Below are 27,683 nucleotides of genomic sequence, written 5' to 3'. Positions count from 1 at the left end.
CCTATTTAATTTGTTCATAAACGACCTGGAGGATGGGATAAACAGTTCAATCTCTGTATTTGCAGACGATACTAAGCTAAGCAGGGCAATAACTTCTCCGCAGGATGTGGAAATCTTGCAAAAAGACCTGAACAAATTAATGGGGTGGGCGACTACATGGCAAATGAGGTTCAATGTAGAAAAATGCAAAATAATGCATTTGGGTGGCAAAAATATGAATTAAATCTATACACTGGGGGGAGAACCTCTGGGGGAATCTAGGATGGAAAAGGACCTGGGGGTCCTAGTAGATGATAGGCTCAGCAATGGCATGCAATGCCAAGCTGCTGCTAATAAAGCAAACAGAATATTGGCATGCATTAAAAGGGGGATCAACTCCAGAGATAAAACGATAATTCTCCCGCTCTACAAGACTCTGGTCCAGCCGCACCTGGAGTATGCTGTCCAGTTCTGGGCACCAGTCCTCAGGAGGGATGTACTGGAAATGGAGCGAGTACAAAGAAGGGTAACAAAGCTAATAAAGGGTCTGGAGGATCTTAGTTATGAGGAAAGGTTGCGAGCACTGAACTTATTCTCTCTGGAGAAGAGACGCTTGAGAGGGGATATGATTTCAATTTACAAATACTGTACTGGTGACCCCACAATAGGGATAAAACTTTTTCGCAGAAGAGAGTTTAATAAGACTCGTGGCCACTCATTACAATTAGAAGAAAAGAGGTTTAACCTTAAACTACGTAGAGGGTTCTTTACTGTAAGAGCGGCAAGGATGTGGAATTCCCTTCCACAGGCGGTGGTCTCAGCGGGGAGCATTGATAGCTTCAAGAAACTATTAGATAATCACCTGAATGACCGCAACATACAGGGATATGTAATGTAATGTAATACTGACACATAATCACACACATAGGTTGGACTTGATGGACTTGTGTCTTTTTTCAACCTCACCTACTATGTAACTATGTAACTATGTAACTATCTTCCTCAGGACAGTTAAGTGAAGTAAACAGTGAAGTGAAACAAAACAAAAACAAAAAACCCTCCCATTACCACCCACATGTGATGACATCAAGTGCAAAGGTCAAACTACCAGCTTAAAAACAATGGCAAGCAAACCTCCAAATTGAAAGCACAGAAAAACAAAACCAAAGTAGTACACACAAAATGGTCATAAATGGAGGATGGAGTCAATCCCATGCACTAATAGCAAGTGCTAGAGACATGAAAAAGTCATGACAGAGCATCATGCTACCTAAGCAAGATGGCTGCCAAAGATGAATCGGGGATAAAATAGGAGGTCCTATGTACCCTATACTTCTTCACGGGAGGGGGGTTATATGGGGCTTTCCCTATTTTTAAAAGGGTCTTCCAGATTCTGATAAGCCCCCCCACAGACCCCACAAACCTTGGGGTAGGGTTGCGGGGAAGAGGCACGTGTACTCATCAATATGGAGACAAGATGCTTTGATGGAAAAGGAGTTTGGTATGAATGAGGGATTTGTATGGATATTGGGGGAACCCAATGTAATTTTTTTTTATGGGGCCCCCCTTAAAATATATAACAGATCTGTAGTATCAGTTATGGGTTTTGGGGGGAATCCCGTGCTGTTTTTTTTATGTGTACGGTCCCTCCCCTAACATCCATAAAGGGACTCACAACAAAGATAAGGCAAATAAACAGTAAATACCGCGCTGTGATGAGTTATAGAGTGAATAATGATAAATATTGGAAAAATACTGTTATTAAAAATTGGTCCAAACAGCTGCCGCTACAAGTGAGATACACACCTAACAAACCAACTAGCAATAAGTAGCAGCGCTAATTCCCTGAAAAACGTACACCCAAATTGATAAATAAAGTGACATATATGATTAGATATATGTGAATACACAACAGCTGATAAACAAAATAGGTTAAATACACATGAGAACCAACTCTAAAAGGAGCATCATTAAGTCCATTAAGATATAGATGAACAATTGTATGATCCAGTGATAGTATCTCCCAGGTGATGTTCGCTGCGTAAACAAATGAATCCTCCACCGCACCACTGTGATAACACCAATAAATATATATGCTTACCAGAAGGCAAGCTAAAATAAGCTTGTGACCTTAACCCGGTCGGGGCCTTTAAAAAGGAAGGAATGAATGGAGGCGATGATTCCACCACACCATATAGAGGAGTCGTCCCCGCAAATCTTTTCTTAGACACTTCCAGAGCCCCGGAACACAAGTTACTCAAGGAGTCCCCAAGAGAAAAAAGGAATCGACATAGCGTAATCCCGTAAACTGTTTATCTAAGACCGTCTTTCCCCTACATCCATTCAAAGTGCAGAATTTACACAGGATCTCAAAGATAAGGGTTCTGGCCTGAATTTTGGGAGGGGGACCCCACAATGTTTTCTTCATTTTTGATGTAGGATGTAATACAAAAAAGTGACATTTTAGACAACAGCATGGGGACTTCTCCAAAGGCACCCCAAAATACATACCAGACTTGTAAAGGTCTGGTATCTATTTTGAGGGGTCCACAAGCTGTTTTTACCAGCAATATGTTATTGTAGTACATTGTATACATTGTGCAGGTGTGTCAATTCATATGCAGGTTTAGGGCATCCCCAAGCATGTTATTGAAAGGAAATCTGAATTTTAAGGCTCCATTTTAAGCATTATTAAAATTGCTACTCCCTGCCAAATGGTATTATAAAAAATATTTTGTGTGCACATTTAAGTATACAGTATGTTCCCCAGGGCAGTGCCTAGCAGCCATGTCATTTGTTTGAGAATCCGTTGCCTCTTAGCCTTGAAAATGTCCAGAACTAATTTTAAATATTTGTGTCCCATTGACTTCAATAGGGTTTAGATAAACATTCAGAACTTCAGCACAGTTTACCACTTCAAGTCCAAATACTTTCAGCCCCTTCCAGTCCAGGCCATTTTTTAGCACTGTCATACTTTGAATGACGATTACTGCAACACTGTATGAAATGTGTATGTTTTCATGTTTTTCTTGGTTCTGTTAGAAAATTTTGAAAATGAATTATTTTTCTTCATACTTTTAGACTAAATGTAGTCTGCTAAATTTCTTTGGTAAAAATAACCCAAATTGGAGTATATTATTTAGTCTTTGTGAAAGTTATAGAGTTTACAAACTATGGTATATATATTTGAAAATTATAGTCCTGCTGTACTTACTGCCTATCTCATTTCTCGAGGATCCAAAATGCCAGCACAGTACAAATAACCCCCCAAATTACCCCTTTTTGGAAAACAGTCCAAGTTATTTAATAAGAGGCATGGTGAGTTGTTTGAAGATGTAATTGTTTTTCACAATTACACATTAAATATTTTTTTTTTCACAAAACAATTATTATTTCACAACTTTCACAACTTTTAACAAGTTATTTCTCACACACAGCATGGACATACCTACAATTACACCCCAAACATATTCTGCTACGCCTCCTGAGTATGGAGATAAAACATGTGAGACTTTTTCACAGCCTAGCCACATAGAGAGGCCTAAAATCCAAGGAGCACCTTCAGTCATTCTAGAGGCATAAATTACGCATATAATGTCCTGACTACCTATCACATTTTGGAGGCCCTGGTGAACCAGGACAGTGGAAACACCCACAAAATGACCCATTTTTTGAAAGTAAAAACGCCAAGGTATTTTCTGAAAGGCATATTGAGTCTTTTGAAAATGTCACTTTTGCCAGTTTTTGGAAATGCAGTAAAGAAAATTAAAATGTATTTCTTACACAAAGTTGTCAACTAAGAAGATATTTCTAACACACATCATGGGCCTACTTAGAATTACACCTAAAACACATTCTGCTAATCTTTCTGAGCATGGCGATACCACATGCATAAGACCTTTTCATAGCCTCGCCACATAGAGGGGCCTGAAATCCAAGGAGCACCTTCCGATGTTCCAGGGGCATACATTCAATATCCAATTTCCTGACCACCTATCACATTTTTAGAGGCCCTCGAGAATCAGTGGAAATACCCACAAAAAGACCAAATTTTCGGAAAGAAAACACCCCAAGGTATTTTTTAAGAGGCATGGTGAATCTTTTGAAGACTTCATTTTTTTTGGAAAACGCTGAATGTAAATGAAAATGTGTTTTTTTACACAAAGTTGGCAATTACCGTAATAAAATATTTCTAATACACATTATAGGCATACTTAGAAATACACCCCAAAGCACATTCTGCTACTCCGCCCAAGTGTGGCAATACACATGCATCTGACTTTTTCATAGCCTAGCCACACAGAAGGGCCCAAAATCCAAGGGGCTTCTTCAGGCTTTCTAGGGAAATAAATTACATATCTAATTTCTTTTCACATTTACTACCTTTCATATATTTAAAAGAACATTTTTTTTACACATGGGCACATGAACATGCCATCAATGTTAACATGGATGCATTGTAATTCACATCAAGCTGGTGTTTTAGACCCTGTTTACACTGAATGCAGCTTTGAAATCGCGCTACTTTAGTGCGATTTCAAAGCCGCAGGACAGTGCAATTTCATTTGTGGCTTGCCGAGATCTGTGCAATTTCATGTGATATCAATCAGTCATGCATGAACTTTTTCAAATCGATGCAAGTTGCACTGATTTTAACAGTTCTATAGGCACAAATAGGATGCGACTTGTTATGCGATTTGAAACTGTCCAATTTCCTGACAAGTTGTGAATGTGTGAAGTGTGAATGGGAGCTTTAAGTGTATTTCCACTTTTGCAGTTAAATGGGGAGAACGAATACTTTATATTTGTTACATGCTCCAACTCACAACCTTAACTTAAAGTGATTGTAAAGTCTTGTTTAAAAAAAACAAACAAATAACCACTTCAGCCCCGGAAGGATTTACCCCCTTCCTGACCAGAGCACTTTTTACAATTTGGCACTGCGTTGCTTTAACTGCTAATTGCGCGGTCATGCAATGCTGTACCCAAACAAAATTTGCGTCCTTTTCTTCCCACAAATAGAGCTTTCTTTTGATGGTATTTGATCACCTCTGCCATTTTTATTTTTTGCGCTATACACGGCAAAAGACCGAAAATTTTGAAAAAAAATGATATTTTCTACTTTTTGTTCTTAAAAAAAATCCAATAAACTCAATTTTAGTCATACATTTAGGCCAAAATGTATTCGGCCACATGTCTTTAGTAAAAAAATGTCAATAAGTATATATTTATTGGTTTGCGCAAAAGTTATAGCGCCTACAAACTAGGTTACATTTTCTGGAATTTACACAGCCTTTAATTTCATGACTGCTAAAATGGCAGGGCAGTACAAAACCCCCACAAATGACCCCATTTTGGAAAGTAGACACCCCAAGGAAATTGCTGAGAGGCATGTTGAGCCCATTGAATATTCATTTTTTTTGTCCCAAGTGATTGAATGACAAAAAAAAAAAAAAAATTACAAAAAGTTGTCACTAAATGATATATTGCTCACACAGGCCATGGGCATATGTGGAATTGCACCCCAAAATACATTTAGCTGCTTCTCCTGAGTATGGGGATACCACATGTGTGGGACTTTTTAGGAGCCTAGCCGCGTACGGGGCCCCGAAAACCAATCACCGCCTTCAGGGTTTCTAAGGGTGTAAATTTTTTATTTCACTCTTCACTGCCTATCACAGTTTCGGAGGCCATGGAATGCCCAGGTGGCACAACCCCCCCCCCCCCCCAAATGACCCCATTTTGGAAAGTAGACACCCCAAGCTATTTGCTGAGAGGCATGGTGAGTATTTTGCAGCTCTCATTTGTTTTTGAAAATGAAGAAAGACAAGAAAAAAAATGTTTTTTTTCTTTTTTTAATTTTCAAAACTTTGTGACAAAAAGTGAGGTCTGCAAAATACTCACTATACCGCTCAGCAAATAGCTTGGGGTGTCTACTTTCCAAAATGGGGTCATTTGGGGGGGGGGTTTGTGCCACCTGGGCATTCCATGGCCTCCGAAACTGTGATAGGCAGTGAAGAGTGAAATAAAAAATTTACGCCCTTAGAAAGCCTAGAAGGCGGTGCTTGGTTTTCAGGGTCCCGTGCGCGGATAGGCTCCCAAAAAGTCCCACACATGTGGTATCCCCATACTCAGGAGAAGCAACAGAATGTATTTTGGGGTGTAATTTCACATATTCCCATGGCATGTTTGAGCAATATATCATTTAGTGACAACTTTGTGCAAAAAAAAAAAAAAAAAAAATTTGTCTCTTTCCCGCAACTTGTGTCACAATATAAAATATTCCATGGACTCGACATGCCTCTCAGCAAATAGCTTGGGGTGTCTACTTTCCAAAATGGGGTCATTTGGGGGGGTTTTGAACTGTCCTGGCATTTTATGCACAACATTTAGAAGCTTATGTCACACATCACCCACTCTTCCAACCACTTGAAGACAAAGCCCTTTCTGACACTTTTTGTTTACATGAAAAAATTATTTTTTTTTGCAAGAAAATTACTTTGGACCCCCAAACATTATATATTTTTTTAAAGCAAATGCCCTACAGATTAAAATGGTGGGTGTTTCATTTTTTTTTCACACAGTATTTGCGCAGCGATTTTTCAAACGCATTTTTTGGGGAAAAAACACACTTTTTAAAATTTTAATGCACTAAAACACACTATATTGCCCAAATGTTTGATGAAATAAAAAAGATGATCTTAGGCCAAGTACATGGATACCAAACATGACATGCTTTAAAATTGCGCACAAACGTGCAGTGGCAACAAAATAAATACATTTTTAAAAGCCTTTAAAAGCCTTTACAGGTTACCACTTTAGATTTACAGAGGAGGTCTACTGCTAAAATTACTTCCCTCAATATGACCTTCGTGGTGATACCTCACATGCATGGTGCAATTGCTGTTTACATTTGATGCCAGACCGACGCTTGCGTTCGCCTTAGCGCGAGAGCAGGGGGGACAGGGGTTCCTTTTTTTTTTTTTTTTCTTTATTATTTTTTTGCTTTTTTATCTTATTTTTAAACTGTTCCTTTCATTTTTTTTTTTTAAATAATTTTTATTGTTATCTCAGGGAATGTAAATATCCCCTATGATAGCAATAGGTAGTGACAGGTACTCTTTTTTTGAAAAAATTGGGGTCTATTAGACCCTAGATTTCTCCTCTGCCCTCAAAGCATCTGACCACACCAAGATCGGTGTGATAAAATGCTTCCCCAATTTCCCAATGGCGCTATTTACATCCGGCGAAATCTAAGTCATAAAATGCTTGTAGCTTCCGGTTTCTTAGGCCACAGAGATGTTTGGAGCCACTCTGGTCTCTGATCAGCTCTATGGTCAGCTGGCTGAATCACCAGCTGCATTCTCAGGTTCCCTGTTGAGACAGGAGAGCCAGAGAAAAACACGGAAGACGGTGGGGGGGGCATTCTCTCCCACTGCTTGTAAAAGCAGTCTAGAGGCTAATTAGCCGCTAGGATTGCTTTTACATGAAAGCCGACCGCTGGCTGAAAAGAATGATACCAAGATGATACCTAAACCTGCAGGCATCATTCTGGTATAACCACTAAGTCGTGAATGGCGTACCTGAAGACAAAAAAATGGTTAACAATAAAGCACAGTAAACGGTAAAGTATAAAAAATTGCATACCTGAAAAGCAAACATGATAAAACATTATAACAATAAAACATTGCAGAATAGAATACAGTAAAAAAGAGCAGAACAATAGAGAGAATAGAGAGAGAGAGAGAACAATAAAACGACAACTATTATTTTTTATTTTATATTTTTGTTTGTGTTTTTTTTTTTTTTTACACTTTTTTTGTAACTGTAACTTTTATAACCGGTTCCAGGTTCGGGTCTCTCAAAATGCGATGGCATCTTGGGAGACCCTGTGAAAGTGTGTCCTAGTCTGTGGAATGCTGTACCCTACGCTAATACTTAACTAGTGTATGTAGCGTTCAAAACATTCACCAATGCAAAGACCAGGATTATCAGGACAGGAGGGACAATAATAGCGGGTGTCACGCCTATATCCGCGCTTGCTGCAGACACAACATCTTTTTTGGGGGGGTTCGTTGGGTAGGGGTAATCGGGAGGACATAAAAATGCCTCTCATGCAGCCGACTGCATTTGGTTGGGGATGTGAATGGGGGAAGTACGGGCGCTGCAGAAGCGGTGGGTTCCCAATTAGGATTGGCAAATGCAGGTGATTGGGGGGGGGATCGGGGGGGGGGCGATCGGGGTGTTTTGTGTGCCTGGCATGTTCTACTGTGTGTGTGTGTGTTGTGCACTCACATTACAGTCTTCTCTCCTCGGCGCCGGAACGGAAAATGCCGAGCCGAGGAGAGATGACATCATTTCCTCTGCCTCTGTGTACAATACAGAGGCAGGGAAATGATCCCATTGGCTGGGAGCGATCGCGAGGGGGGGGCACGAATGGATGGCCTCCCCCTCATCACCGATCGCCGGGGAGGATTTGCCAACCGCCGCAGGCACCGGGGGGGGGGGGTCCGATAGGGGCAGGCGCGGGCTTACGTACCTGTAAGTCCTTTTGCCTGCCCGTGCCGCTCTGAGGACGTATATGTTCGTGCGGCGGTCGGCAACTGGTTAAATAAACATGTTATACTTAGCTCCTCTATGCAGTTGGTTTTGCACAGAGCATCCCTGATCCTCCTCTTCTCGGGTCCCTCTTTGCTGCCCCTGGCCCCTCCCTCATATGGAGTGCCCCCCCCACAGTCAGCAGCTTCCTATGTGGGGGCACTGGAGCCTAGTCACAGCTCATAGTTACATAGTTACATAGTAGGTGAGGTTGAAAAAAGACACAAGTCCATCAAGTCCAACCTATGTGTGTGATTATGTGTCAGTATTACATTACATATCCCTGTATATTGCGGTCATTCAGGTGATTATCTAATAGTTTCTTGAAGCTATCAATGCTCCCCGCTGAGACCACCACCTGTGGAAGGGAATTCCACATCCTTGCTGCTCTTACAGTAAAGAACCCTCTACGTAGTTTAAGGTTAAACCTCTTTTCTTCTAATTGTAATGAGTGGCCACGAGTCTTATTAAACTCTCTTCTGCGAAAAAGTTTTATCCCTATTGTGGGGTCACCAGTACAGTATTTGTAAATTGAAATCATATCCCCTCTCAAGCGTCTCTTCTCCAGAGAGAATAAGTTCAGTGCTCGCAACCTTTCCTCATAACTAAGATCCTCCAGACCCTTTATTAGCTTTGTTGCCCTTCTTTGTACTCGCTCCATTTCCAGTACGTCCCTCCTGAGGACTGGTGCCCAGAACTGGACAGCATACTCCAGGTGCGGGCGAACCAGAGTCTTGTAGAGCGGGAGAATTATCGTTTTATCTCTGCAGTTGATCCCCCTTTTAATGCATGCCAATATTCTGTTTGTTTTATTAGCAGCAGCTTGGCATTGCATGCCATTGCTGAGCCTATCATCCACTAGGACCCCCAGGTCCTTTTCCATCCTAGATTCCCCCAGAGGTTCTCCCCCCAGTGTATAGATTGCATTCATATTTTTGCCACCCAAATGCATTATTTTACATTTTTCTACATTGAACCTCATTTGCCATGTAGTCGCCCACCCCATTAATTTGTTCAGGTCTTTTTGCAAGATTTCCACATCCTGCGGAGAAGTTATTGCCCTGCTTAGCTTAGTATCGTCTGCAAATACAGAGATTGAACTGTTTATCCCATCCTCCAGGTCGTTTATGAACAAATTAAATAGGATTGGTCCCAGCACAGAACCCTGGGGAACCCCACTACCCATTCAGACACGGAGCCCCGACCAGGCCCCGTCCCCTCTCTCCCCTGATTGGCTGGCTGACTGACTTTGATTGACAGCTGTGGAAGCCAATGGTGCCGCTGCTTTGTCTCAGCCTGTCACAAGGAGAGTCCCAGACGGCTTAGACATTCGTGGACGTCACTGGAGAGAGATGGGGCTAAGGTAAGTAAATAGGGGGGTGCTGGGGTGGCTGCTACACACAAAAAGTTTTTATCTTAATGCATAGAATGCATTAAGATAAAAACCTTCTGCCTTTAAAAAAATAAATAAAGCTTGCTACTTACTATTTTAATGCTAAAGAAAAAAAAAAAAAAAAAAAAACAGTGGGAAAACTACTTGGCTTTCCGTTCTCTGTAATGTTTATGAAGGAGTTTGTGTTTACCATAATTCACCCTGTCTAGACTGTGCTGGCAGATATCATTATGGATTGTAAACTGGATTTAAACACAGTCTGTTCTAACAAAAGGTTAACGCTCTAAGGCTGGGTTAAAATCTGAGCTGCATGCGGCAGGGGTCCGGTGTGTCCCCGTTCACCGTTTCAGGTCCAATTTCAGCCCGAATTTCTGGTTGAATTCGGAACTGAAACAGACCAAAAGATGCACAGGACCCGGTGCAAATTTGCACCGGAGCCGCAGCAGACATATGTGAACCGGCTCCATGGAGAGCCAGTCACAATCTCCTGCTATTGCGAATTGGATGTGGGGAACTCGCATCCAATTCGAAGCTGGGCATCATGCACTGTATGTCAATGAGAGAAGCTCCAAGTGCCCTTATTTGTCACTGTGAAGAGAATCAGTGTGAAACTGTTCAGAGTAGCTTGCAGTCTGCCCAGAGGCCTGCTCCAAGTAAACATTCAAAAAGAAAGAAATATTATTCTTAGATATGCTGTGTAAATGGCAACACATTAACTTAAATAGTTTTTTCTCAAATTTGACTGCAAAAGTGGAATAATGATTTAATACAATAAATCTCTGTCTGCGTTAAAAGTTCCAAAGATGAGATGGTAGTAGAGATAATCTCTGTGATGGGCAGGTAAATTGCATACCCCTAATGAGCTAGATAACCTTCATATCCAGAATGTAAAAACTGAAGTTTCTGACGGTATATACGCAGGGCCGTCTTTACTACAGGGCAAACAGAGCATCTGCTCAGGGCCCTGCCATTGTTGTGGGGCCCAAAGCAGCTGCCCCTGGAGCCCGCGCTGCCCGTTGGCTTTCTTTTCAGCCGAGTTCCTCCACCTCCGGCGCTGGTTGCTGAGCTGCCCGCTATTGTCACTTGAAAATACAGGAGCGCTGCTTCTGTATTTACAAGTGACAGCGCTCTCCTCCTGGCGGCCGTTCACATCCCTCCCTTTTCTGCAAAACACATCCTTGATCTCTATCAGAGAGCAGATAGAACAGAGGAGCGAGGGGGTGGGGGATGTACACTGGCAGAAGCTGCTCCAAGCCACGGACATTCAGTAAGTTACAGCTGGTCTTCTGCAGCCACACTCTGACGTTATTTAGCTGGCTAGGACTCGGGATGTGCTCAGTACTGAAAAAAAAAGGGGGGGGGGGGATTGATGCCAGAGAAATGCTGTGTATTGATGGGGGTAAGCTCCAAACTGGAATCTGGGGAGAAGAGAGCTTGCTGGGGGGGATGTGCACAACACAACCCTAAATCATGCACTCCGTACACAGATCCCCCTCTCAATCCTGCACTCTGTATACAGCTCACCCCTCAATCCTGCACTCCGTACACAGCTCACACCTCAATCCTACACTCCGTACACAGCTTACCCCTCAATCCTGCACTCCGTACACAGTTAACCCCTCAATCCTGCACTCCGTACACAGCTCACCCCTCAATCCTGCACTCCGTACACAGCTCACTCCTCAATCCCGCACTTCGTACACAGCTCACCCCTCAATCCCGCACTCCGTACACAGCTCACCCCTCAATCCTGCACTCCATACACAGCTCACCCCTCAATCCTGCACTCCATACACAGTTCACCCCTCAATCCTGCACTCCATACACAGCTCACCTTTCAATCCTGCACTCCGTACACAGCTCACCCCTCAATCCTGCACTCCGTAAACAGCTCACCCCTCAATCCTGCACTCCGTACACAGCTCACCCCTCAATCCTGCACTCCGTACACAGCTCACTCCTCAATCCTGCACTCCGTACACAGCTCACCCCTCAACTCTGTACACAGCTCACCCCTCAATCCTGCACTCCGTACACAGCTCACCCTTCAATCCTGCACTCCGTACACAGATCACCCCTCAATCCTGCACTCCGTACACAGATCACCCCTCAGTCCTCTACTCCATACACAGCTCACCCCTCAATCCTGCACTCCGTAAACAGCTCACCCCTCAATCCTGCACTCCGTACACAGCTCACCCCTCAATCCTGCACTCTGTACACAGCTCACCCTCGATCCTGCACTCTGGACACAGCTCACCCCTCAATCCTGCACCTTGTATATAGCTCACCTCTCAATCCTGCTCTCTGTACACAGCTCACCCCTAGATCCTGCACTCTGTACACAGCTCACCCCTAGATCCTGCACTCTGTACACACCTCACCCTTAAAACCTGCACTCTGTCCATAGCGCACCCCTTAACCCTGCACTCTGTCCACAACACTTCCCTTAACCCTGAACTCTGTACGTAGCTCACCCCTCCACACTGCTCTACTGCAGAGGGCATAACTAGTCATTTATTTCTGGCAGCCTGTCCTCAGGGATACTGTTCCTATTGGGCTCTGTTCCTAGCTGCACTCAGTTAACCTTCATAACTGTGTGTGTTCTGCTCATTGCTAATAGCAAGTTCTAGGAATTTTCTGTCTATTGATGGGTCCCCCTCACCTCTCCAGTCCATGGTGTGCAGGCAGTGAGAAGATGATCTGCTGCAACCTTCAGCAACCAATCAGTGAGCTGTATTGATGTGCTGTGATCTCTAGCAACCAAAAAGTAAGTGGTAATGATGCACAGTAACCTCTAGCAACCAATTAGTGAGCAGTAAACATGTAACCTATAGCAATCAATGAGTGGAGCGGTAAGCATGTAACCTCTAGCAACCAATGAGTGAGCGGTAAACATGTAACCTCTAGCAACCAATCAGTGAGCGGTGAGGATGTGCAGTAGCCTCAAGCAACCAATCGGTTAGCAGAAATTATGTGCTGTAACCTCTAACAACTAATTGATGAGTCATAATGTTTGCTGTAACCTCTAGCATCCAGTCAATGAGCATTAATGATATGCTGTAACCTCTGGCAACCAATAGCTTCCTGACCTGATATTAAGTCGGGGGGGCAAACACAATTTTTGCCCAGGGCCCAATCAATATTAAAGACAGCCCTGTATATACGTTATTGTTTTTACAGATATGTTCTCTGGTAATTGTGTGTAATGTATAGCAAGAATCTAGGAGAATTTTATTCTGGGACAGCATCATGTAACCTTGTATGCCAAATAATAATACCTGTAAAAAAACTATTGAGGGAAAGGCAATTGTCAATGTATCAATATATCATCATATCCTTTAAAATACAGCTCTGTATTACAGCAGCCACTTTATCTTTGTGTTTATTAGGCAACACGCCATTAAGCAACATCAGCATATGCATCTCTGCATCCATCTCCAGTACCAGCTGTCTCCCACACATGTGAAGTATTTCTAAAACAAGCTTATTCTTGCTGCAGCATGAGAGTGCTGCTTAATCTCTTATGGATACAAGGGCAAGCAGAGAAGTAATATAATGCCCTAGCTAAAACATGGAACACTGTGCTATAATATAAACTATTATAGATTGTAATAAACATAAAACAGCACAATTTTTTATTAAAAAAACATAAAAAATTTAAAAGTTTAAATATTATTTTGGGGCACTAGTGTGCTCTAGATCAAGGTTTCTCAACTCCAGTCCTCAAGTACCCCCAACAGGTCATGTTTTCAGGATTTCCATTATTTTGCACAGGTGATTTGATCAGTTTCACTGCCTTCGTAATTAACACAGCCGTTTCATCTGAGGGAAATCCCGAAAACATGACCTGTTAGGGGGTACTGGAGGACTGAAGTTGAGAAACATTGTTCTAGATAACTGCCCTTCAACATCCTTGATATAAAGAACCTTGAGTGTGGTCCTTGAAATCAATAAAGGGCCATATATAATATTCCGAGTATGTATTACTACAGCAAACTGACAGACTGTGGACATACTACAGTAGATGGTCAAGGCCTGGAGATATGCTATAGAACCTGTTAAAAATTGGAGGGATGCTAAAGGAGAGAGTCAGAGACTGGAGACATGTTACATAAGACTGCTAGAGTTAACTGTCATTACAGTACCATAGTACAATACTTCCAAATTAGTGTTTCCTATGGCTTCCTTAAAATTACTGATGCCAAACATGATGTTTTTATTAGCAAATTAAAAAAAAAATAGAGTTAAAAACATATAAAAAGGTCCTGGGAAGCACAAAAAAGTAAAAATTCTGAATGAAATAAATCAAACAACTAGCAGAAGCCAGTCTAATAAATATTTTATATCTACTAGTCGTGATAAAAGTGATTGTAGATGATCACCTTGTAAAACAACTAATTTAGTTTAAAATAGAAATTAAATGCAAAACATTTTTGTATAGATATAAAAAACATTATAAACACCTTTTTTTCCCCTTTTTTATAAGTGACCACATTCCTTCTGCTCAGGAGCACACTGAGCTTTCCAGTAAATGTCTGTGCGGGGGGGGGGGGGGGGGGTCAGGACAGGATAATATTCATGCAGGGCACTGAAGGCAAGGATTTCAATGGAGTTTTTCTTTTTTTTTAAGCACATGATTAGGGCCTGAGGCTCTAATTGGCTTTAAAAAAGGATGGCACTGCGCCCTGAGCCCACCCAGTTGTGTGACAATAGCAATCTAATATTCGCTATTGCCTTCCTTATACACCTCCTGGCCAATCGGGTCTTAAGACCGGTTTCCTGATTGTCCGGGAGGAGAAGCAACCATACTTGCTGCCAAGGAGGAGGAGACACAGGGTGAAGCCACTGAGGAGGAGATGCAGGGTGAAGCCACTGAGGAGGAGACTCAGGAAGGACCCGAAGCTGCCTGCAACCTAGATGGGGTAAGTGTGGGGCTGGTGGGTGGACGAGCGAGCGAAGGGGGGGTTGACTGATTGACCGACCGAACAGGGGGGTGTTGGGCTTTTGTTTGCCACCCCCCTTGCCTCCTGGAGCACCAGCCGCCACTGGTGGTCAGGTTTTATTAGGATAGCAGTGGGACTGGCAGGAACACCAGGGATTTCACAGGAAAAGAAGCAATACAAAGAGAAGAGGATACTTTACCATACAAATACATGGTACAGCAGACACATATCAGGAATATGAAGTGTTGGGGTAAAAAATGCTTCAAAGGGTAACTCCACTTTTGTGGGGGAAAAAAAATATCAAATAAAGAAAAAATAATATAGCGTATACAATTGCGACACAAGTCATATTGTAATTGAATGTCATTAAAAATTAACTTTCCTTTTCCATCTGCAGCTCTATAAATTTCTGAAAATGCAATGCAATATGGCTACCTGAAGGTGTTTTGTACACAGAACAATGGCTGCACAATAGTAAGTGCCATAAGTTGGTTACCAGGGCTATAGATACTACATAAAGAGAAAAAGTTGTTTTGGATTACTGCATTTTATTGCCATGTTAAATATGATCAGTTGCATGTAAAGAACTATAACAAATTAGTTTCAACCACTACAATGGCTGATCAAAAAAGTTTTTGCTTCTTTTTCACAAACCATTGTAACTTTCTAACATGGTCAAACTCAATAATTTCATGCTGAGGAACATGTAAAACCATCAGTGTTGTCTAAAGAACATTGAATTAAAGGGACTCTGTAACAGGGAAAAAAAACAAAACTGTTGAAAGCATTAATTGCAGTTACCTAGAGGTACTTGCAGCAGCCTCCTAAACCCTCCTGTTATGGCCAAATTCCTTGCTGTTTTGACAAGCAAAGTTCCAACACATTTTACTGAAGCTTGCCCAACTCTTTTCCTTTGTGCACATTCCCATTAACCAATGAGATGGCCCATCACAGTAATGAACCAATGTGTAGAAGTTTGTCCACCATTTCCCTCAATTATAGGGTTTGGGACACTGCTGCAGATATTGTTAGGCACTTCACACCTGCACCCGGTGCCCTGGAAGATATCCTCTTGCTGACAAAACGCACTGGGCAGAGCCTTCCTGTGACATCATTACATATTGTGAAAATACCTGAACTATGATCTGTGTGCTGGCTGGGCTTAGCACAATGCGTATTGTGATTTTACTCTTATAAGTGTAATTTTTTAATCAATAAACCTTTATTCAATTTACTACACCATGAGGAATTTTTTTTTCCTTGTTACCCCCATATGAATACGTGTTAATCAAACTCTGGAGGAAGTTATTCTTTGTTGGGTTTGGGCGGTCATATTGGCGTTCCATTGGAAGATGTGTTACTGCTGGTGATATACTGGTTGGAGCTCTTGTGGACCACTCTGAGTAAGGGGGTACTGGTGGTCTGGAAGGCCTCATTTCATCTACTGCACAGGTGTTGGTGTTGGATTTCACTTACATATGAAGATTTTGGATTGATGTACTCTATTCAGCATCTGACTTCACAAGATTTAATTCACAAGAATTAACACAAGATTCACAAGAAAAAAATTTTGTTGGACTTTATTCACTTTAGTGTCCTTTATATTTGTTTCTCATTTCTATATTTCTCACTCCCGATTCAATTTTTAGCGCAGCACTTTGTTTTTCATATTTTAATATTAGAAGGGATATTTTCTATGTGTGTTTGCAGCTTTTTCTCTTCTGTTTGTTTTTTGCACTATATGCGCGTTTTTCTATTTAGGCTGCTTTCACATGGGCGTTCCTTTTTTTAGTTCAGTTCAGTCATGTTTTTTTTTGTAAAAAAATGGTTTAAAAACGGATACGGATGTCAATTTTACATCCATTTTCATGTCCGCTGGCATCCATTTTTTACAAAAAAAATAAGTGACTCAACTGAACTTCAAACACTGTACTGTATATAGCAGGTTGCTAAGGAGGGGGCCTTAACAACTGATGAGTCATCAGCTGTCAGCAGGGTTCCCCGCTGACAGCCAGTCGTCCTGTTCCCTTCACAGTAGGTATGGTGTTCTTTGGTTGCAACTCAGCATTCTCTCTCCTCCACGACGAGTTGTGTTTCTACCAAACAGTTCTACTTTGGTTTCATCTGACCATATGACATTCTCCCAATCCTCTTCTGGATCATCCAAATGCTCTCTAGCAAACCTCAGACAGGCCCGGACATGTACTGGTTTAAGCAGGGGGACACGTCTGGCACTGTAGGATCTGAGTCCCTGGCGGCGTAGCGTGTTACTGATGGTAGCCTTTAATACGTTGGTCCCAGCTCTCTGCAGGTCATTCACTAGGTCCCCCCGTGTGGTTCTGGGATTTTTGCTGACCGTTCTTGTGAACATTTTGTCCCCACGGGGTGAGATCTTGCATGGAGCCCCAGATCGAGGGAGATTATCAGTGGTCTTGTATGTCTTCCATTTTCTAATTATTGCTCCCACAGTTGATTTCTTCACACCAAGCCATTGCAGATTCAGCCTTCTCAGCCTGGTGCAGGTCTACAATTTTGTTTCTGGTGTCCTTCGACAGCTCTTTGGTCTTCACCATAGTGGAGTTTGGAGTGTGACTGTTTGAGGTTGTGGACAGGTGTCTTTTATACTGATAACAAGTTCAAACAGGTGCCATTAATACAGGTAATGAGTGGAGGACAGAGGAGCCTTTTAAAGAAGAAGATACAGGTCTGTGAGAGCCAGAAATCTTGCTTGTTTGTAGGTGACTAAATACTTATTTTCCACCATAATTTGCAAATAAATTCTTTAAAATATTAGACAATGTGATTGTCTGGATTTGTTTCCACATTTTGTCTCTCATAGTTGAGGTATACCTATGATGACAATTACAGGCCTCTCTCATCTTTTTAAGTGGGAGAACTTGCACAATTGGTGGCTGACTAAATACTTTTTTGCCCCACTGTATATACAGTGTGTTTAATGGGGGGGGGTTTAAAAACGGATGTCAGCGGATCGCTAGCATCCGTTTTTCATCCGTTCCATTTTTTGTACAAAAAAAAATAGGATTTTATTCATAAAAAAAACAGAGCTTAGCGGAGACGAATGTTAGCGAATGATCTTCCGCTAACGTCTTTATCCCATAGAGATACAATTATGTCCGTTTTTCATTCGTCAACCGATGGATGAAAAACGGACATATGGAATGCCTGTGTGAAAGGGGCCTTGTACAACACTTCACAGTTGCAACTGTTTTTCTTCTCCTTGACTGAGTTCTTTAAGGCGTTGATTCACATGTTTAATCAGCAGAAACACATTGCTTGCATTAAGAAAAGTGATCATTTTGGAAGTTTCTCTTTTTTTTGTCCAGCTATTTTCCGGGATCACAAATGCCTCAAACTTGTCTCCCCTAAACTTGATTCACATCAACGAGTTACAGTTACACATGTCAAAAGCACCTCCTAAATGCTGCTGTGTGCTGCATTGTAAAAAAAAAAAAAGCAAAGGTGTCATTTTTTTTGCAATGAGGCACATTGAAAGCCCATTCAAGAGGAATGGTTTGCTTTAATGCAATATGCTTCAACGCATAAAAATTTGTGTTAATACGAGCAAAGGTGCAAATGGGCACTTAAGGGCTGCACTGGATATTTAGAATTTTCTTCATAGCTTTTATGGAGTAAAGGATTTTTTATTCTCAAGTCCATGCTCAATAAGAATAATAAAGTATAGGCAAAAAGTTAGCAATTCATTTTTATGTTAAGCTGCAGGAAACAGCATGGAAGAGAACTCTGAGAAAGTGAGAGAAAAATTAAGGTATAGAGAGAGGTAAGTAAAGTAAGTAGATAAGAGTTTTGTTTATTAACTAAGCTGCTGTAGATTTGGTGCTGTAACTGTACCATAGTAACAAGATGCTCTTTAATAAATGTGGCTACCCTCCCTGAGTGCAACCCAACTAGTCTCATATTCACATTCATCCTCTAATCCAGAGATCTTCATTGTTCAGCCCCATCAGGAGCTGCACAGCCTTTTTTCCTTAAAACATCCTAGCCAGGTCCTCTCCAGCCTGCACTTAAGTGCTGCAAAGCCATTCATTCTTCTTGGAAGCCATACTCATGGTGGCCCCCATTGGAGGTCTGCAGAGTATGGCTCTCAAAAAATAAATTGGGCAGGTTGAAGAGGTCTAGGCTAGGATGTTTTGTGAAGAAAGGCTGATTACTATGGGGCTGCACAGTGAAGATCTCTGGATTAAGGATGAAGGCAAGTATAAAACCAAGTGAGCTACACTTAGGGTGGTTGCTGCATTCATTAACCACTTCAGCTCTGGAAGATTTACCCCTCTTCATGACCAGGCCATTTTTTGCTATATGGTGTGGCGCTACTTTAACCACTTCAGCTCCGGAAGGTTTTACTCCCTTAAAGCGGAGCTCTACTCAGTTCTGTGTTTATTATAAGTCTGCAGCTACAAAAAGGATAGCTGTTGACTTTTAATAAACAGACATTCACCTGTCCCACGGTCCAGCGATGTGGGCGCCCTCGCTTCTCTCCTCCGCCTGTCCGCGGTGCCGGCATTACTAATGTGGGCATCCGGCTGTGATAGCTTGCGGATTTACAGCTGTGTGCGAGTTGTTCTGCACGTCCTAAATGGACGTGAAATCTTCTGGGACCCATGACATGTCCCAGAAGATTGCAGGGAGGGAGAGGCCGCCTAGGGGGAGAGGAGGAGTCACCTAGGCAGCTCGAGCAGAAGTGGGAGCTGGGTACCTGTCAAAACTAGGTACCCGCCCCCCCCCCAAAAAAAATGAAATGCCAAGTGTGGCATGTCGGGGGGTAAGAAATACTTATAGCGGAAGTTCCACTTTTGGGTGGAACTCCACTTTAACGACCAGGCCATTTTTTGCAATACGGCACTGTGTTACTTTAACTGAAAATTGACACAAAAAAAGAGGAAAGTGCACCAAAAATAAGCCACGTCCATAAATCATTGAGGATACAAAATAAGGTAGTACTGAGTATTACCAGGGAGGCGGACTTTTTAGGCTAAGAACCAGTGGAGAAGATATAGCAGTATAAAAAATATAAATTTATTGAAAAATACAATATCTAAAAAACAATGACAATTGTAACATATAGCATCTATGATTATTGTGCAGTGAGCCCTTGTATGTCTACGCGTTTCACCGTTAGGCTTCCTCAGGACACGGCCAAGGTTCACAGATGAGACAGAGAAGGAAATATGTCTCACTATCTTAAATTGGAATGCAAAATTATGCAAGTCACGGTAGCATGAGAAAGTTCAATCAGCAGTAAGAAAGTATATTAGATATAGCTAAATATCTCAGCAGGGGCATGTAAACAATATTCCTAATTAAGGGAGCAGCCATTAGAGGGAGGAGGGCCAACACCGGATTCACCACTTAAAATTATAGTGTCTTCAAATGACGCTATATAAACATATCATTTTTCTTTTTTGATATTAGTAATGGCGGCCATCAGCTACTTATAGTGGGACTGTGATAGTGCGAAGTGAAAAGACTAACTGCCACTGACACTAATACAGTGATCAGTGCTAATAAAATGCACGGTCACTGTACTAATGACAATGGGAAGGAAGGGGTTAACATCTGGGGCAATCAAAGGGTTAACTCTGTGCCTAGCAAGTGCTTATGTGTTTGCAGTGTGGTGCTTTTACTCAGGTATGTGATGGTTTTTACTCCCTGCTTTGCAGTGTTACAAAAAACACCACATTCCCACTGTCAGGAGAGAGATCTGTGTTGTTTACATACACAGATCTCTCTCCTGTCTTCCTCTCCGCCGATCGGCGGGTTCCAGCCATGAATCATTGATTGGGACCTGGTGATTGGCATGTAAGCGAGCCAATGACAGTGCAGTCGGGTGGGCGGGTACGCGTGTCTCCTACCTGGAAAGGCAGAATTGAGTATAAAGTATATACACGTGGTTCTGTGCAGCCGGCCTGCGCTGTAGCAGTAAAACTGCAGTGCGTGGTGGGCAAGCGGTTAAATGACAACTTGTACCAAAGATACACTTGCCCTTTAAAACAACCCTATCAAGAGGAAGCATATCAAGGTCCTGAGCTACCCCTTCTCAACAACACTCCCCCCCCTCACCACCACGCACACACAAACTATCTGCTGCCTCTATCTGGCAAATAGAATTAGCTGAGAGTTCCTTCCATTCACAAATACATGGAGCATACCTTCCTTGCCTAATGCAGGAGCAGAGAGGGCAGTTCATCCCTGTACACATGAAGGCAACAGTAACATTTCATTATTGCAGGATTGCTGCAGGTACTTTCAATCTTGTTTTAGTTTTTCATAACACTGAAATATGTGGATGTGGAGAATGACTGAAATCCCTAATGATGGCAAAGAATGCAGTACTCTTACCTGTAATCTACCATAGGTCACAGGGTGATCCTTTTGACCATATGTAATATATCCCTTGATCATAGACTCATCTGATCACTTGGAGACATTTAAAGATTTGACCCTGCCAGGTACTGCATTTAACTTTGCAAAAGAGCAGCAGCCTATCTTTATAAGGATCTGCAGAGTACTGGATTTAAATAGCAAGCAGATTTATTGCTACCTCATGGATTTACCCAAGATCAACTTACAAAATAATGTGATAGCTAAAGTTCTACCGTACTCATTTGTGTATAAATGAACATTCTAAAAAGGTTACACTGGAGTTGTATTTCAAAAGCCCATATAGATAATGATCCAAACACCTCAACCTTTCACTCATATGCTTGGCAGATGCATGAACTTTGATGTTTTTAAAAAGTACACAGTAAATTCCCAAATAAACTTATCTGGCATAGTTGTCCTGAAATTGCTAACATATTAAGCACTCTGAAAATATAGCGAATGTGCCAATCAATATACCACATGAGTTTACACACCTCAAATTCAACAATGAAGTATAAAAGTTAAATAGGGAAGAAACAACCCTACAATTCCTCTTACAACACAAGATTAAAACAACATGGCAGCACTGCCTATGCCCACACTATACTACAAACAATACACAGTATTATATTGTCTAAACCCGCTGGCAACAAAAGTGAGTACACCTCTAAGTGAAAATGTCCAAATTGGGCCCAAAATGTCAATATTTTGTGTGGCCACCATTATTTTCCAGCACTGCCTTAATCCTCTTGGGCATGGAGTTCACAATAGCTTCACAGGTTGCCACTGGAGTTCTCTTCCACTCCTCCATGACGACATCACGGAGCTGGTGGATGTCAGAGACCTTGCGCTCCCCCACCTTTCGTTTGAGAATGCCCCACAGATGCTCAATGGGGTTTAGGTCTGGAGAAATGCTTGGCCAGCCCATCACCTTTACCCTCAGCTTCTTTAGCAAGGCAGTGGTTGTCTTGGTGGGTTTGGGGTCGTTATGTTGGAATACTGCCCTGTGGCCCAAAGGGAGGGGATCATGCTCTGCTTCAGTATGTCACAGTACATGTTGGCATTCATGGTTCCCTCAATGAACTGTAGCTCCCCAGTGTCGGCAGTACTCAAGCAGCCCCAGACCCTGACACTCCCACCAACATGTTTGATTGTAGGCAAGACACACTTGTCTTTGTATGCCTCAACTGGTTGCCGCCACACACACTTAACACCATCTGAACCAAATAAGTTTACCTGTCCTGTTAAACCGCTGTATGGTCTTGGCCACCATGCTGCAGCTCAGTTTCAGGGTCTTGGCAATCTTCTTATAAAAGGGAGGAATTGGGACTTTAAATGAGGCAATGGCCATAGGACATCTACCTCCATCCCTATTGTATACAAAGAAAAAAGGGGGAGTGGGACTTAAGCACACGGTAGTAAGTGGATGGAAAGGTCAATGAATTTTATTGGTTACACGTCAAACTGCATAACAAAGTATAAAACAATAAAATAATGAAGTCAAGGTTAGTGTCAAATAGAATACATATACATACACATATATATATATATATATATATATATATATAGCACATGATACCATGCAACAATAGGACCAAGTTCTTGGCATAAAAGTTTATAAACACAGCACAGAACTAGGTCGACGTGTTTCATGGATATATCCAATCTTCAGGAGCAAGCACGTGAAATATTTCTGTAATAAATACAATAGAAAGAATCCTGCGTGATCTAGCAAGTTCACAGGCTGAGACTGGGGGGGGCAGAAACAAAAAGGAAACCCCCTTAAAAAAACACTAGGACTAGGGGCTTCCCGGGGGCATCATCTACAGAAACTGAGTGGGCGAGAACCCCTGGCCAATACCCAGACCAACGCAGCACAACCATGGATAGGTTGCCACACAGGGCTGATCCCCAAGTGATGAAGAGTGTAGACAAATCATATCACTGGAGGGCTTCTGTGAACAACATTCAAATATTTTTTTGGGTACAAAATTACTTGGTAACCCACAAGAGTGGGGTGAATATATTAGTATAAATGGTGATACTATTAAAGCCCTAGTGGAGATGGAGTAAGATGTAAGGGGAGTGCAGGAAAAACAAAAAGGGGAGAGGGAAAGGAATGTAGTGAGATGATGCAACCAAGAAAAAAAAGAACCAACAACCTGGGTGTCAGATAAAGCCAGGTCAAGGCTAATACATCTAAGTGATACCTCATGTGAGTGGATCATGATGCAAGGAAGTGCAATCTTGGCAATCTTCTTATAGCCTAGGCCATCTTTATGTAGAGCAACAAATTTTTTTTCCAGATCCTCAGAGAGTTATTTGCCATGAGGTGCCATGTTGAACTCCCAGTGACCAGTATGAGAGAGTGAGAGTGATAACACAAATTTTAACACAGCTGCTCCCCATTCACACCTGAGACCTTGTAACACTAATGAGTCACATGACACCGGAGAGGGAAATTGTCTAATTGGGCCCAATTTGGACATTTTCATTTAGGGGTATACTCACTTTTGTTGCCAGTGGTTTAAACATTAATGGCTGTGTGTTGAATTATTTTCAGGGGACAGCAAATTGACACTGTTATACAAGCTGTACACTCACTACTTTACATTGTAGCAAAGTGTCATTTCTTCAGTGTGAGGGGTATACTCACTTTTGTAAGATACTGTATAACCATTCTTGTTACAACCACACTTATATTGTATCAACTTCTTCACTCTGCAAAGCCTGCAATGTATAATTTAGGAATTAAAACAAATATCTAACTAGTACAACTATATTTTGACTGTAAGGCTTGGTTCACACTGCTGCAATGATAAAGTCATAGGACTTTACCTAGGACTTTGCTCTGCGACTTGCTTCCAACTTGATCTGACTTCGATGTTATTTAGGAGCCTGTACAAGGGCTAAAATTGCATCCGGGCGGACGAAAGTAGTGCACCTTACCTAAAGTCAGAGCGACTTGTATAGTAACAGTTAAGATGGCTCTCATTGAGAAACATTGAATTTGACATGTAATGCGACTTGGGGTCTCACAAGTCAGATACCATGACACAGCAGTGTGAACCGAGCCTAATAGATAATTCTAGAGTGTCAATGATTAATACCAATCCTTGTTACTATATACCTTTAATAGGATCATGAGGAACACTAGCTTGGGGTTTATTCACTGAGAGTTAAATAACAGCTCATAAAATGCAGTAAAATATTGCATGCGGTAACAATTGTGCAAGTAATAGCCCTACCCCCTTGTGACGTCATGAACCGGTGCATGCTAGGTCTGCCCCAAAGCACCAAACAGTCCCCCCCATGTTGAGGGCATGTGCCCCCCCTTTCCTGACCTGCTGGGCTGCATGCTCAAATAAGGGTATGGTATGGCTTTTAGGGGGGGGGAACCCCACGCCATTTTTAAAAAAAAATATTGGCGTGGGGTTCCCCTTAAAATCCATACTAGACCCAAATGGCCATTTTGTTTTCATAATTTTTAATTCGGCTTTTTTTTTTACATTCAGCTGATGAGTCATCCGTTGTTGAGGATGCGGCTTCCTGACCCACTCCTCCACAACCAGCTATTTTTCAAAAAACAGCGTGGGGGTCCCCTAGACCCCCACGCTGTTTTTTGAAAAGTGCTGTATGTGATACTGCCAGCAAAATCTTGGTGGTAAACATTGCATGCTTTTTTACTCTCTGGTCCATTTTTGAATTGGACTTAAGAGCTTTTTATGCAATATTTACCGGCGCATTTGTTTCCCCTGGTAAATACCGCATGATTTTTTTTAATGAATTGGACTTTATTTACTGCATGCGATAATGTATGGAAATGATTAATGTGATACCCTTATTGCATGTGGTAAACATTAGTGAATTGATCCCTTAGTCTCTTCCTTGGTATTAACAAAGAGGTACAGTGAGAGCTGATAAACCAGCTGCAGTTAGTAATTTTAGATCCAAAAATAGAACTTCAGGCTGCACTTCTGTTAGAGGCATGTATACTGTGTAAGGTATCATGGAGGTCTCAAAAGCCGCACACATCAGTGCTGTCTCTGCTTACAGCCCTCACCTTTTTTGTTATCCCTAGTTCACCCAGCTATTGCTAGAGGTGCAGAATGACATGGGTCCACTGTACTGCCCAGGGAATTGAAGTGATAAGCTCTCACTGTTTATCCCATAAAGGGAAAAATCTATCAAGTAGTAAAGCATTGGGGAGCATGATCGCCGTTTTTTTCTGTAAATCAGCCATAGGCTCCTGCTGCTGTCAGTCAAACTCCTGTACGAGGGTGCGGAAGCTTGGCTTACTGGTGATGTGTGTATCAATGGACACACAAAGCCCGGCTTAAGGTTGCACCTGCATGGGTGTCCCCTTAGCACTGCACTTGCTGATAGAGCACCCGGAAAGAGGAACCAATAATGAGGAAGTAAAGTATCTCTCTGCACAATATTGTTGCATAAAACAGGTAAGTATAACATCTTTCTTTTTATTTTAGGCAACAAAAAAGCCTTTAATATCCCTTTAAAGACAATATTCTCATTTGTAATAAATGTATAAACTAATCAAGGCAACTTAGAAGATTCCAGAAACATCTATTTCCATTGAAATTGTGGAAGGTTTCTTTAAAAGGGTATATACAAAGTGTCAGCTGGTAATTCATGTTTGTATTAAAGCTGAAAATAATGGCAATAATGTTCCAGGGGCACCTGCTGTAGCTGCATTGTGTATAACTCCCACAAAGCACCAACCACAGCCTTCAAAACATCCAGGTGTTCACAAAGTTGGAGAAAGTTCACTGACCTCAGCTGAAAAGCCCACTCCAAACAGTTGCTCTAAATTGACCAATATGGGAGTTATGTCCAAGGCTTATAAAATGTCTGTCAGGTGACAATAACATTACCTACTCTGCAGACTTATCTATTACAAAAGACAGCTTTATACTGTCCCTCTGATGTTGAAGTCATATTGTATTACATTTAACATCCTAATTTTCAGCTGCACTCCCAGGCCAGTAGTAATGGGTATCCTGAAGGACCAAACCAGTGCAATGCCACATAGATATCACAGCATTCTATTATGCTTCAAGCTTGAACAGCACCAACAGCCTTTCTTCCCTTGCAAACCCCGGAAAGAAACCCACAAGTCCCCCACTTGGTGTCCCTCACTTGGAGTTCAGACTCTCTCACATGCACCAAATTATAGGTATTCCCCCCAAAAATTATGCTTCCATCTTCAAGTAAGAATTTAGAATTTTTGTTAGGAAAATGCTGATTTTACAGAATAAAATGGAAAAGTGGATTTAAAAGCCAAAACATTAAAGAGACAATAGACTCAATTCATAGGTTTTGTGTTATCAGGAAATTATCAAGGGACAGTGGAAGGGGGAGGATCAAAGAAGTCAGGATCAAACAACTGGCTGTTACTCGGCCCATGTGTACCCAGCCTTATTGGCTTATCACTATGAAGGGCAGGCTCACTGGAAAATAATATCCTGGAAGCAGGACGTGGCAGGAAAACTTTGGTACCATCCTGAAGTGCCACAACATTTCACCTCAATGCATTCTATGCATTGAGATGAAAAGCCACAAAGGTTTACAACCACTTTAAGGTTTCTAGGCTGCCGCTTGGCAACTCAAAGTTTCAGCTCCCTCCATACATTTTCTATAGGATTAAGGTCTGGAGACTGACTAGGTCACTCCATGACCTTAATATGCTTCTTCTTGAGCCACTCCTTTGTCGCATTGGTGGTATGTTTTGGGTCATTGCCATGCTGGAAGACCCATCCACGACCTATCTTCAGTGTTCTCTCTGAGGGAAGAAGGTTCTCATCCAAGATTTTACAATACATGGCCCCATCCATTGGCCCCTCAATGCGTCAAAGTCGGCTTGTACCTTTAGCAGAAAAACAGCCCCAAAGCATCGACAATAAATTATGTTTTTTCATTTACCTGGAGTTCAGTTTTAAATTATTAAAATATTAATGTAGTTTGTCAGTTTTAACCAAGCTAGAGTTTTCCTATAAATAAGTAATAGTAAAAAAAATAATGTGTTTTTTAGCACACTTGTTATATACTGTATAAATATGCACTACATTACCAAAAGTATTGGGATGCCTGCCTTTACACGTAGTCATGTTGGAACAGGAAGAGGCCATCCTCAAACTGTTCCCACAAAGTTGGGAGCATAAAATTGTCCAAAATGTCTTGGTATGCTGACGCCTTAAGAGTTCCCTTCACTGGAATTAAGGGGCCAAGCCCAACCCCATAAAAACAACCCCAAGTCATAATCCCCCCTCCACCAAATGATTTTGACCAGTGCACAAAGGAAGGTCCATAAAGACATGGATGAGTTTGGGGTGGAGGAACTTGACTGG

General features: G+C 41.9%; 1 protein-coding gene across 1 annotated transcript in view; it reads right to left on the bottom strand.

The window, feature by feature from the left end:
• Window positions 1-27,683, bottom strand: part of LRMDA (leucine rich melanocyte differentiation associated) — a 1,415,555-nt gene that overhangs the window by 818,112 nt on the left and 569,760 nt on the right. The gene's annotated exons all lie outside the window — the stretch shown is intronic.

This window comes from Aquarana catesbeiana, linkage group LG08 (genome assembly GCF_042186555.1).
Source record: "Aquarana catesbeiana isolate 2022-GZ linkage group LG08, ASM4218655v1, whole genome shotgun sequence".
In the NCBI taxonomy this organism is placed as follows: domain Eukaryota; kingdom Metazoa; phylum Chordata; class Amphibia; order Anura; family Ranidae; genus Aquarana; species Aquarana catesbeiana.
This window is presented reverse-complemented; position numbering and strand designations above follow the sequence as displayed.